We start from the raw sequence: 5460 nt of genomic DNA, 5'->3' as shown, positions 1-5460 counted from the left end.
GATCGTAAGCGGTGGATACTGCTCGTGCGGTAGTCCACGCTGGTAGCAGTGTGCGTCTCCCCCTCCCCCAGGTGGTAGCGATCAGCCAACCAACCAAGGCCCCTTGGCGCTTGGCCCAAGAAGCCAATTAGAGGGCCCAATTGACACGGTTCTGAAATCCGAGCCCGGGTCCTTTTGGCCGCTGCTGTGCGTCGCTGGGAGCGCCGTGTGCGCCCGCACGGCGCTCTCCGCGCCCAACTCCGCCTTGCTAAATGCGCGCGATGATGCTGATGTCCGCGATTAACGCTTAATTCGTCGGCATGTAACAATTAACCTCCCCACCCCAAAGATTCCCCCGTATAGCCCTGATTGACAGACTGTTGGGGAAAGTGCTGTTTGCGAATACCTATGAAGGTCGGCGCGGCAGACGAGGGGGAGTGGGTGAGCCAACGCTACGCCCGGCCGTCTTTGTCTTCCCCCATCGATGATGTTTACACACAGAACTAGCTGCTGTTTGTGAGGCTGAGTCGACCTAACCCTGTATGGACCAGACAGCTGGACTTCATAAAATAAACTTTAAAAAGAAGCTGCTGGCCCTTTGGGCGCTTGCGGGAAGCGTACGGCTGCTGGGAATTTCATGAGCAGGTAATCAACTCGGAACTTGCGAAGTCAACGTGCCAAGACGTCGTTCAAAACTTTATTCAGGAAGAGGAGGAGGTTGTGACGGGTTGGGACATGCGTGCGAGATAGAGAAGGGCGGAGCGCCGAGACACACATTGTAGTGGCACGCGGAGGTCTGCGACCTGAGCACGACCTTTAAGCCAGGTGCTGGTGGTTGTGATGAGACTTTGGAAGAGTCGTCCTCGAAGGACGTTTCATAAGGGCAATTTAATGGATGGGTGCGTGTATGGGTAATTAGGTGACTGGATGGATGGATAATTGGATGGATGGATGGGTAATTGGATGGCTGATGAATTAATGATTAGATGGATAATTGCATGCGTGGTTGGGTGGATAAATATGTGGGTGGATGGATGGATTGCAGTTCGGGCTCCTGCCTCCAGGTTGGGGAGGGTGCAATCTCCACCCCCGATGCATTAGGCGACGCGTGAAGGTTCATCAACGTCTGGCCCTCCGATGATTCAACAAAGCCACTTGAACGCGTCGCCTATGTCTGAAAAAGCGCTGCTGCTGCTTCTGGGTACGTGGACGGATGAAAGTCAAAGTCAATCATTAATTCATTCATTGCCTGGCCCAGCGCGCTGCACGCTACAGCTGTAGAGCTGTTACGCATGCATAATGCAGCGCTGACAATGACATCAGCGGCTCCAAAGCGGGGCTGTGAGTCAGCGAGACTCGATCGCACGTGCGCTCGGGAATTTCCACACCCAGTGGAAAAACCGGCACTCTGGGGACACATGGAACGCACGCGCGCACACACACAACACACACACACACAACACACACACACACGCTTCTACACGTGTACGCGTGTATGATATATGCAGATAAGTATGCAGCTTGTGAATATGTGCAGAATGCATACGCGCAAGCTGCCCATATTTGTAAAGTAATCATTTACACCCCTTTGGCAGCTCACTGCTGTATGAAGGCATCCGCATGCCGTGTTGGGCATGGGGGTTGTTTGACCATACTTCACCACGCTGGTCATTGCGGGTTGGTGAAGGGGGGGTGGGGGGTGGGGGGGGGCGGTGGCGGCTGAGGATGGCCAGGATCGGTTCAGATATCACTTGCCATCGATGTTAGTCGTGGATGAGAATTGAACTCGGGTGGAAGGATCCATAATGCAGCGTGTTCATCGTTGCACCACCACTCAATCCCGGTCTCTGTGTGTGCGGGTCCGCGTGTGTGTTGGGCATTTGACAATGAATCGATTCGTTGATTTTTCATTGTCCTTCCCCCGCACATACGATGAGCACGGTTGGCTGCGTACGGTGCGAACGAAGTTCAGCATACACGTATACGTAATAGGCGAAGCGACAGCTGCATGATAAAGTCGACATTGATCGAATTTGAGTGTTAAATTCAAGGTCAACGCATTGATTGGATCGCATATTTAAGAATCTGTTTACGATATAATATTCGTTATTTGTAACTGACATGCAACTGTTATATTTTGATTGGTGAAACAAGGACGAGTGGACACTTCTGCAAATGAAAAACTCAACACATTCGTAATAACATTGCCTAAAATATATAAAATAGGTGACACTATGGGCGATATGCCCTCTTCATAGCACATGACGAAGGGATTGATCCGAGAAAATATTTGAATAAGCGCCATTGCCAGACACGTGTGCGATATGAGGAAGGGCCTTTTGTCTGAAACGTGGGCTATTTTATTTATATATTACTTTTAAGGCCACGGTGTTACTGACGAATGCGTTGGGGTTGTTTTTGGTCGCTTGTGCTTGCGCAACCACTGCTGACGCAGAATCACCGAGTTATTTGTTTAATTTTGCCAAATGAAATGTTCCATCTCAAGCGGATTATGTGGGCCAACTATTTAGATTAAAATAAAAAAGTACAAGTGACACTGGACAAACGAGAAACAACGTGAGAGACGGTTACAGCAGACAACACGTAATTGATCCTTGGATCGATCCACAATCTCGCTAGAATGACGACAACCCACCGACGAACTTGGAGCGTGAGTTGATACTCGTGTGTCGTGCGTATGTGCGATCCAGAGTTCCAATGCTGACTTCGCCAGTGGCCAATGGGGATCTGAGCCGGTTACCACGCCTCGCTTTAGGTTGACAAGGCTTCAAACAGCACTTGCCCCAACAGTCTGTAAAGGCTATACGGGGGATCTTTGTCTTCGCTCGTAAGTGAATGCGGCGAAATGTTCTTGGGAGTTCGGCAGTTTGGGTTCAACTCTCCGGCCACAGATAATTCCAGTGAGGAACAAGCGGTATCTGTGCCTGTCCTGGGTTTCCCTGAGGGTGACTCAGCCTGAACTGAGTGCCTGGCACGCTGCGTGACACTTCAGCAATGGAGGGGAGGAAATCCTAAAGGTAGCCGTGCGTGTTGGCCACGTAAGCCCGTCCTGTCCACGTACCCATCTTAATAGATGCTCCCTAACACAACGTTCTTCATGGGTAGTCGTGGCCGAGCGGTTAAGGCGATGGACTAGAAATCCATTGGGGTCTCCCCGCGCAGGTTCGAATCCTGCCGACTACGTGAATGTTTTGGTAGAGTGATGTTTGCAAAAGTGGTCCAGCGCGCGGCGCTTTGATACGAACCCGGCGTAGGCAGGCCGAGACACCACTCGATATGTGAGCCAGATGTTGGCTACTACCCATTGCTTTGCGATGTATGCAATCGTTCGTATTTTTTTTTGGGCGGGGGGAGCAAAATGTCGTTAATTGGGAAAGGCGACAAGTTCCGAGGAATTGTCCTCGGCAACAGAAACAACCTTGTGTTCGGCTTTTTAAAAAATCCTTTATATTAAGTTCACTTGCTTGCTTAGGACCGTGCAAATCTTTCGGTCGTTTTTTAACCCACTTCCCGTGATCCAATCGAGCTGACATTTTCCACACAGACTCGTTGTGCGTGACAATTAATGTCCGTGAAAATTTTTTTCCAAAATTTTACACTTTTTAGGACAAAAATATTAATTTTAATTACCAATTGCTTAATGCTGCCATGCAATCATCTGACCCATAGGTGGCAGCCATCTCAAGCCAGAGGACGAGAGGACTCTAGCCGCCACGCATATAAAGGATTTATAGTGAAAAACTTTGTTTTTACGGGTTATACTTGTATTTCGCCCGACTGGTCGTGTGCGAGATCCAGAGCGTGACGTACGGACACTCGTGCGTTGTAAATGCAGCGCAGTCCATCGGATACATGCCGGCGTCTTTGTCAATGCGTGTGTGTGTGAGTACACACTTTGTGCGTTACACGGGTATGATTGATGGGCCACGTCGATCCTGACCAGGATTTGAACCGATGATCTCACGACTGGGGAGCCCAGCTTTAATAATCCCTACCGACTTACTGACATCATCAGCTCAGAACCCGCACGCTTCGAGTTGGAATCGTAAGCGCGCAGCAACCGCTCTCTTAATACAAATTCCGTGATTGGATAACGACCACCAACTGCTGACAGACTGCGCAAATTTCCCCGAGTTTTTATAGCCGCGTGATGTCAACTTGACCGCCCGCCAAAAGGCACCGTCCGCACACATCACTGCTTGACCCGGTGCCAAAATCCTAATATCGTTAAACCGCCATCGATGGGGGCTTTGCAATGACACGGGCGTTAAACCTATGCCCACCCCGCCCGGCGACGCAGCGGTGAGAGCGAACGGATCGCAATCACAAGGTTGCGAGTTTCAGATCCTGCTTGAGAAGCGTGGTGGGCGGTTAAGTCAGCCCATCATCATACTGGGGTCGATAAAATAGGTGCTACTTTGTGAGGAGGTTAACAATGGTTGTCCTATGTAGAGACTCGCCCCCCACCATGGGAACGTGGAATTTCCAGCACTGGCTCAGAGCGGTAAGGGGGGGGGGGGGGGTCCAGTGTCTTGATGAGCGTATGTTGAACTTCTTTCGCACTGTACGTAGCCGACGGTGCTAATCGGAGGTTCGGGCCAGAGACAACAAACTAAACACAAAAATCAGTAAAAAAAAAAAGAGTTTTCAATCTCGATGATGATTTAAAAGTGCACGGCTCCAGTGGCTTCCGAATATCGGAAGGAAGAAGAGCGTTCCAGACGGCCGCAGAAGCACATCTGAAAGCACGCGATGCGGTGGCCACCCTCTTTGTTCGATGGCCTCGCCCAGAAAGCCGCTCATTCAGCGGAAAGGAAACAATTTAGAATTTTGAAACGAATCCCGCTGCGTTGTTCGAACACTACGAGAATGTCATCGTTGAATCGACGCGCAGTGGCTCGCCTATCTCGCGATGAGATGGATCGCCTAGATTTCGGGGTGTGCTGCGATTCGAGGATTGATTCTCGCATCTAGTAGTAGTTATTTTTGTACGTTGTTTTTGATACAATGAGCAGACCTCTTCTTGGTTCTTTCGGTAAAGTCACTTAGAAGGAAAATAATAAAATAATAAAAAGAAAACAATAAAATACAATTCTCACGACGTTTCGGCCACAACGCAAGCAGCCGTCCTCAGGTGAAGAACATTCAGACGCTGTCTTTTCGACAGACCTGTTCTTTACCTGAGGACGGCTGCTTGCGTTGTGGCCGAAACGTCGTGAGAATTGTATTTTATTATGTTTTATTTTATTATTTTATTATTTCCCTTCTACGTGACTTTACCGAAAGAACCAAGAAGATGAATCCCTGCAGTCACGAAAGCTTTAAATCGAAAAGACAATGAGCAGAATTTACGCGTGCGTTTCGCAAGCATGGCCCAGCTGACTCCCCCGTCTCGTGCGTGCAGGTTGTGCCTGGCCAATCGGTGGACATTTAAACGCAACCATACCATTTGGATGTGAT

At 49.6% G+C, this 5460-nt stretch overlaps 1 non-coding gene across 1 annotated transcript; it reads left to right on the top strand.

Moving 5' to 3' along the window:
* Positions 1-3101: 3101 nt before the first annotated feature.
* TRNAS-AGA (transfer RNA serine (anticodon AGA)) lies at positions 3102-3183 on the top strand. The gene has a single exon. It is a non-coding gene; the product is annotated as a tRNA-Ser (tRNA).
* Positions 3184-5460: the final 2277 nt, after the last annotated feature.

This window comes from Lampetra fluviatilis, chromosome 28, assembly GCF_964198595.1.
Source record: "Lampetra fluviatilis chromosome 28, kcLamFluv1.1, whole genome shotgun sequence".
Lineage (NCBI taxonomy): Eukaryota > Metazoa > Chordata > Hyperoartia > Petromyzontiformes > Petromyzontidae > Lampetra > Lampetra fluviatilis.
This window is presented reverse-complemented; position numbering and strand designations above follow the sequence as displayed.